This window comes from Stenella coeruleoalba, assembly GCF_951394435.1.
Source record: "Stenella coeruleoalba genome assembly, chromosome: 5".
NCBI classification, from domain to species: domain Eukaryota; kingdom Metazoa; phylum Chordata; class Mammalia; order Artiodactyla; family Delphinidae; genus Stenella; species Stenella coeruleoalba.
In genome coordinates, this window is record NC_137150.1 from 21,313,075 (window position 1) to 21,325,435 (window position 12,361).

Here is a 12,361-nt window from a genome sequence, read left to right on the forward strand (position 1 = left end):
AATGAGGGATGTTGGTCAAGGGTCCAAACTTCCAGTTATAAGATGAATAAGTTCTGAGGATCTAATGTACAGTATGGTGACTATAGTTAACAATACTGCATTATATACTTGAAAGTTGCTAGGAGAGTAGGTCTTAAATGTTCTCACCATAAAAAAGAAATGGTAATTATGTGATGTGATGGAGATGTTAACTAACACTACTGTGGTTAACATTTTGCAAAGTATAAGTGTATCAAATCATCACAGTGTACACAGTAAACTTATACAATGTTTTATGTCAATTATATCTCAATAGACTCAGAATAGAAAACTGGCTTCTAATCAAGGAGGCAAATACTGCCCTAAATATCCTGGCCCTAAAAAAGAAAATCAGTATCATTAAGCAAATATGCAAAGAATATATAATTATGCAATAAATATATACTCTGCGTATTCATGCTTTCGTCATTAACAAGTCATATTATTTTGAAAACTATAAAGAAAAAATATTTTCTCTGAAAAGCATTTGTGAATGTTTTGATGCAGCAATCACTGTGTCATTGAAGTCATCTTTAAGAACAATGATTCCATTCTTTCAGAAAAATTAAGAACAAATTCAGGAGTACTATGTGACAAATACCTGGTTTGCCTAAAGAGGGTTTTATTGGCATTTCTTACTCCATTTCTATGAGTTTCACTTTCTGGTTCTATCATTCTGAAGAGATGGGGTAAAAAAAGCTTGATATTTCTTATTAAATGTCACGTGCAAACTGTTACTTAATTTTTTCTTAAGTTTAAGGGTTATTTTTCTTCTATTTTTTCATTTCTGTGTAATTTCTCATGATTTTAGAAATTACATATACTTCAACCATAATATAAGCAATGTATACATGTATATGTATACCTATATATTAAAGTATTCACACATAATTTCTTCTAGTATATTCAATATGGTAAGAAATATAAAATTATTTTTAGAAAATAAATGGGAAATATTTTGTCATATTGTGGTCACATGAATAATGTATTACATTTTAATTAAGTCATATTTCGTAAATCATTAATTTATTTTCTTAGTTCACATCAATATTTAGTGTATTTACTTTCTCAGGGGGTGTTTTGTTTTCTCTTTCATGCTCCACAGGCCTCCATTAAAGCTAAAATATACCACTCTCTCACTTTGTCCCAGCTTACTCTCTCACTTACGAAGTGAGAGAGTGGCATGGACTTATATATACTACGAAATGTAAAATAGATAGCTAGTGGGAAGCAGACGCATAGCACAAGGAGATCAGCTCGGTGCTTTGTGACCACCTAGAGGGGTGGAATAGGGAGGGTGGGAGGGAGACGCAAGAGAGAAGAGAGATGGGGATATATGCATATGTATAGTGGATTCACTTTGTTATAAAGCAGAAATTAACACACCATTGTAAAGCAATTATACTTCAATAAAGATATTTAAAAATATAATAAAGTATACCAATAGATCACTAAAGAGTCATTTATTAAAGCATCCCTTTGCTTTTAGTATTTGTGACTAGTGTCCTTTAATGTAAAGTGAACAGAAATATTATCCAAGTTATAGTTCTTCATTCAGCGGCTACATAATACAGGCATGAATATTTTAAAGGTATACTAAAATATATGAAATCTATACATGTGATATTTTCATTCTCATGTAACTTTCATTCTGATGTCAGTTTGAAATCATATATTTCTAAATACTACATAAAGATTCAGAGGTTAGTTTAGACTTACTTCTTTCTCTATTCTGCCAAAAAACAAAAATGGAGGAAAAAAGGCTTAGCATTAATCACTAGTGTTAAATAAACACAACAAGATAAATGAATAGAACCAAATGTGAAGAAAATGGCCAAATTAAAATGTGACATAGTAATTAGAGTCCCTTAAGACCTAGTCATTAATGCATATTTATGGCTACATTTTCATAATTGGCTAACAAAAATTATTTGTCCCCCAAGAACTTGAAAAGAAATAAGATGTTCATCCAAGAATTAAGCTTCAAAAATAATGCATAATAAATCTTCTCAAAAAGGGAGGATGAGTCTCAGGTCAAGTATACATGACTATATAATAATCTAATTGACAGTTTTACTAAAACATGAGGAAGAATGTGTGAAAGCCAGTTTGGTTAATATGAAAGCAAAGAAGAAAAACAGAATTTATGCCCAACTGAGGCAGGTAGCCTCCAAGATGGTCTCCAATAATTCCTGCCTCCTGGTATTCAAATCCCATATGATCTCTCCCATATTGTAACAGCATTAGTCGGAATGACCAATAAAAAATGGCAAAAATGTCCATAGATGAATGGATAAAGGTGTGGTACATATATACAATGGAATACTACTCAGCCATAGAAAAGAATGAAATAACGCCATTTGCAGCAACATGGATGGACCTAGAGATTATCATAACTAAGTGAAGTAAATTAGACAGAGAAAGACCATATGATATTATTTATATGTGGGATCTAAAATATGACACAAATGAGCTTATCTGCAAAACAGAAACAGACTCACACACATAGAGTACAGACTTGTGGTTGACAAGGGATGGAGGGGAGGGGAGGGATGGATTGGGAGTTTGGGGTTAGCAGATGCAAACTAGTATATTTAGAATGGATAAACAATAAGGCCCAACTGTATAGCAAAGGGAACTGTATTCAATATCCTGTGATAAACCATAATGGAAAAGAAAATGAAAAAGAATGTGTGTGTGTATATATATAACTGAACCACTTTGCTGTACAGGAGAAATTAACACAACATACAGATAAGTAACACAAAATCTAAGCACAACAGCAGAGAGAGAGAGAGACCAGTGGGCACTAAATTTTTATTTTCAGACTCACTAATAAAGGTTTTCCCTTAAATGTATATAAATGGGAAGATTTTCCACCAATAACCTCCAAGACATATTTGACATGAATGACCCCATGTGTTTTACATGTATCATGCAATCTAGGCTGCCATTAAGCAATTCATCAATATAATTCCTCTTTTCCTGGTTTTAGTATTCACTAAGCAACCCTCTGACTGATTTGACTTTCCAAGAAATCTGACTACAAAGAGAAACTGCACTGATCATGCTGGCATGAGTATTCAGATCACTGGGAAAGGTGCTCTCCCTTCTAGATTAAATTGGCGATCTGATTTTAGACATTGTGTTGAGAGACTAGTTACTATGAATCTGCCACTGACAGTGTGCTTTTGATGGGTTGTGAAACTTGGGATTCTGAGTCTAAAGGAATAGAGACAGATCATCAATGCACAAAACTTAGTCTATTTACAAAAATAGTATCTTCTTGGGAGGACAGACCATAATCCTTCTGCAGATGACACTTCCCTTAAAACCAACATTTCTTTGTGAGAGTACCACATGGCTTAATAGCAACATGACAAAAGAAATACCCTATCTCTGAAATCAAGTGAGAATTCACATCACAGTCACATTTCATACCATGGAAGCTCCATGAGGACAGGCGTTCTGTCCTGTTCATTCATTGATATATCTTGTGCCGGGTGCAGTAGGTATTCAGTAAATTTTCATCAAATGAACATATACTTAAATACTACTCAAACACTCTTGTGTGTTTCACTACTCAGTTCCTTCCCTCATTCCTCACAAAAGCCATCGTATATCTTTCTTAATTTCTTCATACATCTAAAAGTGAAACATCTCCTATTAGTAAATGACTTAAGTCTTAGTTCACAATTAAAATGTGAATTTTCAAGGGAAGATATCTCTTAACTCCCAGCCACAAAATCTATATCAATTTGTATCAACAATAAGACATACTAACATATCCTAAAGACCATTCCATATTCACACATACATATATACCTAATTTGGTGAATTTTTGACTTGATCCTAATTTTCTAATTGAGTTATAATTAACATACAATATTATATTAGTTTCAGGTGTACAACATAGCGCTTCAATATTTTTATGCATAATGAAATGATCACTATAACCAGTTATCATCCATCATCAAAAATGTTGTTACAGTATTATTGACTACATTTCCTATGTGTACATTACATCCCCATGACTTATTTATTTCACAGCTGGAAATTTATACCTTTCAATCCCCTTCACCTCTTTTGTCTGTCCCCCCACCTCCTTCCCCTCTGGCAACTACCAGTTCTCTGTATCTATGAGTCTGTTTCTGTTTTGTTTTGTTCACATGTTTTGTCTTTTAGACTCCACTTATAAGTGAACTCAGACAGTATTTGTTTATCCCTGTCTGACTTATTTCACTTAGCATAATACCCTCCAGGTCCATCCATGTAATTTGAAAAGATATATGTTCCCCTACCTGCACCACTGTTTACAATAGCCAAGATATGGAAGCAACCTAAGTGTCCATCAACAGAAGAATGGGTAAAGAAGATGTGGTATATATATAAAATGGACTATTATTCAGCAATAAAAAAGAATGAAATCTTGCCATTTGCGGCAACATGGATGGAACTAGAGGGTATTAAGCTAAGTGATTTGTTCCTAATTTTAGTGAAAAATCTACAATGTCGCCATTTAGCACAATACTGACTTTGGCTTTGTAGATATAAATGTAAAGGATGTAGATATAAATGTAAATGTATCTCTAACCCTCCTCTACCAAAAATTTTAATCAAAGAACAGATGCATCACAAATTGTATAACATCATTTCTAAGTTTTAGAATAATATTCTGGCTAATAAATTCCTAGGTCAAAGGGTACATATCTTTACATTATGAAATATATTGTCCTATTATTCTCAGTAATTTTACCACTATTATTTGTTTTCTGTTTTTCTTTTCTGTGTTCTTTTTCTTTTTTTGGCGGTGCCACACAGCTTGCAGGATCTTAGTTCCCCAACCAGGACTGGCAGTGAAAGCGCAGAGTCCTAACCACTGGACTGCCAGGGAATTCCCTTTACCGCTACTTTATGGGAGATTCTATATCCACATCTACTAGATATTATAAAATGTTGACTAATTTCTTAGAGAAAATTGTTTTTTGCATGAATCCTTTATTTTGCATATCTTTCAATTAAATGTGAGTTTGGTCACTTTTTTTTGTATGTGTTTAAGCCATTGAATATTTTTCCAGTACGATGCCTGTTTCTTTTAAGATTTTAAAAAATATTTTTCTATACATCTCTTACTTACTGATATGTGTGAACTCATTTCATAAAATTAATCTTTTTAATTTTAAAAATACTTTGTTATTACTCATTTGACACATTTATATTATATCCCTAGTTTTTTGATAGTTTTATTACTATTTGATATATATATAACATATATATTAAAGAGTTACAAAATATATGAATAAAATGAACACCCAACTTCATAACTACCTTGCATCTACCCATGAGGTCTATAAAACAATTTGGGGAAAACTGACTACTGAGTTTTCCAATTCATTCAGACTACCTGGTCCTCCATTTCTTTACTCTTAGATTTATTCCCATGTTTGTTGGTATGGATGCTATTGTAAATGTATTGCTTTTTAAAATTCTACATTCTAGTTTGGTTTTTAATCACTTCATTCCCTTGCTAAATTCACTGTCTAAATCTAGTAGTTTATGTTTATATTTTTTTATAATTTTTCTATCTTACACACCATGCTGTGTGTGAATAATAACAGAGTTTTATTTCTTGTACTCTAGGCCTTATATTTTTCTTCTTGCTTCATTGTAATAGTTATGACATCTAGGACAATGACAGATAAACATGGTAAGTGTGGGTGTCCTTGCCTTATTCCCAGTCTCTGAGGGAAACTTTAATATTCACAGCCAGTTAGCATGCTATTTGCTATATTTTGGGTAGATATCTTTAAAATAATTTAAGCTTATTCTTAGCTTACAAATATTTCTATCATAAAAAGGTGTTATATTTTAGCAAATGCTATTTCTGCATCTATTGAAAAGATTACCTGATTTTCTCCCTTATTTTGTTATGGTGGGGAATTATACTAAGTAATTTAAAAATATTAAACCCAACCTCAAATTTCGTAGAATAACCTCAACTTCTTCTCAAGTATAATATTTGTATACATTGCTTGATGAATTTGATAATAGTTTGCTTTGAATCATCACATCCTTGTTTATGAGAGATATTTTTTAAATTTCTGTTCACGCTTTTTTCGTCAAAATTTTGCATAAAACAAGGTAGGGAATTTTCCCTTTTTTTCTATTCTTTTTAATGTTATTTCTATTATAAAAGCTTCATCTGTTCAACAGTAAATCACCTAAACCTGTTATTTTTTAAATGCAGGTGTAAGTATATGCATGTGAAGGATTTAATTATGGATCCAATATCTTTGATAGGTATAGGCCTATTCTGATTTTCTGTTTCCTCCTGTATTGGTTTTAGTGACTTGTGCTTTTAAAAATTCGCTAGCAAGTATCTGTTCATAATTTCAGCTTTATTATCTTTTTAAATCCTGCAGAAACTGTACTATTGTTTCCTTTTGCACTTCTGATATTCGTAAATTTTATTTTTTCTCTTTCTCTGGACAGAGGTTGATATGTTTTATTAGTGATTTCAAGGATGGTACCTTTGACTTGGCTGATTATATCAATTGTACATTTATTTCCTATTTTACTATTTTTTCTTGTTTTATTCTTTTGTCTATTTTTAGGTTAAATTTATGTTTTTCTTCTAATTTCCCGAGATACATTTAGAAATTAACTTTCAGTCTTAATTTTTGTCTAATAGATTCACCAACTACATCATTCTGTTTCTGCTTAGATGTAGAAAATAAGAGTACATTACTTCCACACAGTGAGAAAAATCCAGAAAATCTCCAAACCGTAACTTTTTTTTAGCCAGTAAGACAACTGAGGTCAAAAGGCAACCAGGTGAACTGAATTTCAAAGGGTTATAAAGGCCTCTGAGGCGATACAAACGCAAACTGTTTTACCTTTTACAAAGCACTGGAGGAAGAGGCGGCCACCATACAGGAGTAAGAAGAAAAGTAACAATTTCACAAATCCAGAGTAGCCGGCATAGTGTCAACTTTAGGATCCATGGGAGCCCCAGACAAAAGCGGAGCCTGAACTCACCTGAATCACTTTTTCCAGCCTCTAAACCCCGTGCTTCTGGGCGCAGAACTGGAGACCTGAGCGAACCCTCCTCTCCAGCCAGCCTGAAACACCGCCCACTTCCGGGAACCTGCTCTCAGCCAGCAAAAGCCTTCAGCTGTGCAGACAGAACGCTCGCCCCTAGGGTTCAAGAAAAGATCTACTCACTCTGATGAAGGGGTGGAAAGGTAACACCCTTGCCCCTGTTTTGGGGAAAGAGAAACGGCTGCTAGGGGGAAGCTGAGAGGTAAAAGCTGCCCGCACTTAAGTGGGAAACAGGAATATCCACCTGCCCACACCGGAGAGCCTTGAACACAGAAACAATAATCCCTCCCACCACCAGTCCCAGGCCAGGGTATACTGCTACCGAGAGAGCAGTAAAGCAGAAGCCCCCAGCCCCTGGAGGTAGGGCAGGAAACCTGATTGAGCAGGGAATCCCGCCCTGCGCTAATACAAAGCACAGTGTGCTGTCACTGGGGGTGGGGGTGGGGGGGAGGCCGCGGAGCTCTCTCCAGCAGGCCTAGAGGGAAATTTAGAGATGAGTGTTTATACTGGGAAAAAAAGAAAGGTTTCAAATCAATGAATTCAGCTTCCTCAAAAAAAAAAAAAAAAGAAACAAACAAACAGAAAGGAAAGCAAATAAGCCTATTAAGAGAAAGAGAGGAATAATGAAGATACAAGCAGAAATCAATGAAATAGTAAACAGGAGGAAAAAACAGAGAAAACTCTAAGAAATCCAAATTTGGCTCTTTGAAGGGATCAATAAAATTGATAAATCTCTAGTCAGACTAACCAAGAAAAAAAGAGAGAAGACAAAATTACTATCTTCAGGAGTAAAAGCAGGGAGGTTGCTACAAATCCTACAGATAGTAAAGGATAATAGGAGAATATTATACACAGCTGTATGCAAATACATTCAAAGACAATCTAGCAAAGCTCACTCAAGAAGAAATAAACTATATACAAATCTATTTCTCAGGTTCCTTGAACCCATAATTCTATCCATATCTACTTCTAAATTCTAAATTCTTTCAAAGATATATATTTTAAATAACAGAAATAGACATAAGTAATACAACATGATTCTGGGTAAATAATATAAAGCTCTAATCAAAGGACAACAATTTTATGAAATAAATGCACCATGTCAAAGACAGATATTAAATCCAAGACACATGGGGCTTCGAAATAGGAAATCTTTGAATAACTATAAAACAACACATTCATATTAGAACAGAGTAACTGATTTGCAGTCTTGGGAAAAACAGATAGGAATAAATCATATCAAGAATGTAAGCATTTTCTTTGAGAAGAACACAGTTTACTAGATATATTGCCCAGAAAGTAAAGTTCTCCTTAGGTGGCTGCATTAATGCTCATTTATCCAAACAATTAAAATGAATTTTTATATTATAAACTGTTAATGAAGTAATTTTCAAAACAAAAATTCATTAAGCATACTAGTTTCATGTTGCTATACTGGAACAAACTGCCACACATTTAATGGCTTAAAGCAATATAAATATTTTCTGTTACAGTCCTGGAGGCCAGAAGTCTGAAGTCAGCTTTACTGGACCAAAGTTGAGGTGTCGACAAAATTGCATTTCCTTCTGGAGGCTCTAAGGGACAATCCATTTCTTTGTCTTTTTAGCTTCTGGAAGTTGTCTGCATTCCTTGGCTGGTGACTGCTTCCTCACAGCACTCCAATTTCTTGCTTCCATCATTACATCATCCACTTCCTACCTCTGACCTTCTTGTGCCCTCTTATAAGGACTCATATGATGATACTTATGGCCCATCGAGATTATCTAGGATAGTTATGTATTGAATTGTGCCCCCCCCAAATTCACATGTCGGTTGAGTTCTAAACCCCCATAACTTAGAATATGACTTTATTTAGAAATCAGGCCATTGCATATGTAGTTAATAAAGATGAGATCATTAAGGTAGGCCCTAATGCAATATTATTGATGACATAAAACGGGGAAATCTGGACACAAACACCAGGCACACATGGAGAACACCGTGTGCAGATGAAGGCAATGTTTGGGGTGATGCTTCTTCAAGTCAAGGGACACCTAAGATTGCCGGCAAACCACCAGAAGCTAGGGGAGAGGCATGAAATAGATTCTCCCTCACAGCCCACAGAAGGAACCAACTCTGCCAACACTTTGATCTCCAACTTTTAGACTTCAGGATCTGCCAACATCTTTATCTCCAACTTCCAGACTTCAGAACTATGACACAATGAATTTCTGTGTCTAAGCCACCCAGTTTGTGGTACTTTATTACATCAGCCTTAGCAAACTAATACAATGATAATTTCCCATTTCAAGATGGGATATTATCTTAACTTAATCATATTTGCAAAGTCCCTTTGCCATATAAGGTAACATTCATAAATTCCAGGGATTAGGGAATGGGTATCTTTGGAGAGTCATCATTCAGCTTACCACAGCATGCGAATTGACAAACCATTTTAAACATTGGAGGATAGAGGTTAAATAAAACGTATTCCCTTCCCTCAAGATTCAGTGTTATTTATAGTCTAAAAAATCCAAGTGTCAAGTGGATTATTTGCTGGGACTTCTATGGACTCTAGCAATGTGCTTGATATTTTATAAAGGAAAATTGAGGAAAATGCAGCTTGAGGGAAGTAAGTTTTCTGTAGCACAAAACTATTCCTAAAACTATTCCCTGACAAAAATACTGGTACTTTGGCTTAATCTGTTTTCCAGATTGAATACATTGCATGAACAAATGAGTTTAAGAATAATAAGTAGGATAATGTATTTGATTGCATTCCAGTAATAATAATCACTTATAACTGACTATGTCTCAATAAGTCATTCAGAATTTTGCATAGAAAGTAAAACCACTTATTGTTTTATTATAATATTGCATGATTATTATATTCCCAGATAGGATAATCTTTGCACATTTTTATATTATATACATAGAGAGCTTTCATACCTTTACAGAAATACCAGGGAAGATCAATTCAAGAAATATAAACCTATCAGTAACTTCACAGTGTGGCAGTTTATTTTTTTCAGATCATATTTAACATACAATACGTTTATTGTATGTTGTGGTTATTATTATTTTCTTCTCTCTCAACTTCCTTTCCCAAAAGTCAGAATCGATAATCCCCAAAATCATTTGCACAAGAAGGCAGAAAATAAAAACCACTGTAGTTATTTCAAGCAGAAAGGCATTTAGTGTAGAGAAGTAGGTAAAATTATTGGAAGGACTGGAGAATCAGAAATCACACTGTCTCCATGGCATTTCAGCAGGCAGGAGGCTGCTCTTCTTACTGCTAAAGACACTTCACTACTGAAACTTCCTTTCATCCACACCAAACTGAACATTAGATGCTGAATGCAAAGTCAGACCATTGCCTTCCTTTCTAAGTATTCATACCTCCACTCTCTTGCTTGCCAACTGCAACAGCAGCAAAAATATACCCTCCACTTTATTTCCACCTTCCGTCTCTCATATAAGGTTAAATCATGACCAGAATCTAATCTGCGTGTAGTCGTCTAACTTCAAGGGAGGGACTTTTTACCCTTTCCACCTAGAATGAAGTTGAGATATAACCTATAGGAAGTATCAAATTCTTCCAGCCATTGAAGCAGAGAGATAGAAAATGTATAAAAACTGAGAAGAGAAAGAACAGAACCTGAGGCTTTAATGAGAAGAAACCAGCCATTCCCAGATTAACAGGGAACAGACCTCTTATACAGCAAGAATTAATACTTATAGCTTTTGCATGAAATTATAAATACTATGTTCATCAAATCTAGAAATACATTAAAGGAAATAGTCACAATTTTAGTCTATTGCACTCTAAAAAGTTCACAAAATTAGTGTAAATGATCCAGTCCCAAGACACACTGCATCCACCATAAACTAGTATGGAATGAAGAAAAGCTTAAAGTATCCCTCATCTATGAAAATCGTAAGGTGTCAAAAGAGAAAATGCACCTGTTAGTCACGTGAAATGCCAATATAATTGGCAATAATCTTGTACCTTCTATCTTAGGAGGTACAAGTTTTTTTAAAGGCACATAAATTACCATTCAAACTGGGAATTTAAAAAGAAATGTTTATGCATTAGAAAAGCTCAACTCTATCTGGCTTTATATATGAGTTGATTTGGGAATTCAATTAAACTACCAGAATCTGATTTGTCTTGGTTTCTTGGTTCATTCCTCGGCTGAGCTGGCTTCATATCCAGGCTCATGCGGCTCATTTCATATCCATGAAATGGCTTTTGTTAATTCCAAACTCATGCGTTCCCCACATCTTATAGATTCATGTCCATCCAAATATTAGGCTGAGTCTCTCTTCCAACGGTCTCATGAAAACTTCAATGTCTTTTTTGGGTGAGTGGGGGTCACTTGCTCATCTCCGAATCAATTATTAGGTGAGGGAAATTTGATGTTCTGATTAGCTAGGTCTAAACCACATGCTTGTGCCTATGGGTAGAAAAGAAGTTAAGTTCACCCAAAACACAAAAGCTGGTATGGAGAAGGGGTGGTTCCTCAGAAAAAAAATACTAGATACTATTAGCAAATGAAGAGGAAATGTATTAGATAGACAAAAACATTTGAGTTGACTACAGCTCCAAGCCCGCAATTGGCCCTTGCCACCTTCCACTAATTATGGAGGGATATATACAAAGGACATGCCAGATAAAAGCTACATTTCACTACACATGGACTTTGGCCTCATGTCCTACGTGGAGTACTAGTGAGATAGATAGGCAATCGATATGTGGAAAGGACTCCTTTCACTCAGGTTGGTTGTAGATCTTGGGCCTCATGCAAGATGCTGTGACCCTTGGCCCTTCTCCCAAAGGCTCACACACTAATAGCACCATGTTGATGGCTATAAAGGACAAGGGTAGACAAACCTCTGGAAGAGCACATCACTGAGAGGGATAAAAGATATATGCCTAAAGACAGGTTTATTTCTACTTCGCTCATCAGAGCTGCATCCCTAAAAACAGTTTCATTTTTTCCCTGACCTGTGTGAACACTGAGTGTTTCTTCAAAGGTACAGTACGAGATGGACTCAGACAGAACCTGAAGATCTGACAAGAGGCCCATCAGCAGATGGAATGGGGCACAGATTTCCCCACGTAAACTTTTAGCTAAGAAGTGATTCTTGTTCCTCAGTGAGGAAGAAACATGAATTCAGATCAGAACTTCTCACATTTTTAAATTCAGGTCTCCTTTGAATAAAAATAAAACCTCATTCTCTTAATGTTACCTGGATTTTT

At 35.0% G+C, this 12,361-nt stretch overlaps 1 long non-coding RNA gene across 1 annotated transcript in view; it reads right to left on the bottom strand.

The window, feature by feature from the left end:
* LOC307187232 overlaps window positions 1-12,361 on the bottom strand; it is a 150,248-nt gene that overhangs the window by 131,559 nt on the left and 6,328 nt on the right. The window contains exon 2 of the long non-coding RNA XR_013828560.1: window positions 7,057-7,215. This is a non-coding gene — a long non-coding RNA (uncharacterized lncRNA). The remainder of the gene's footprint in view (window positions 1-7,056; window positions 7,216-12,361) is intronic.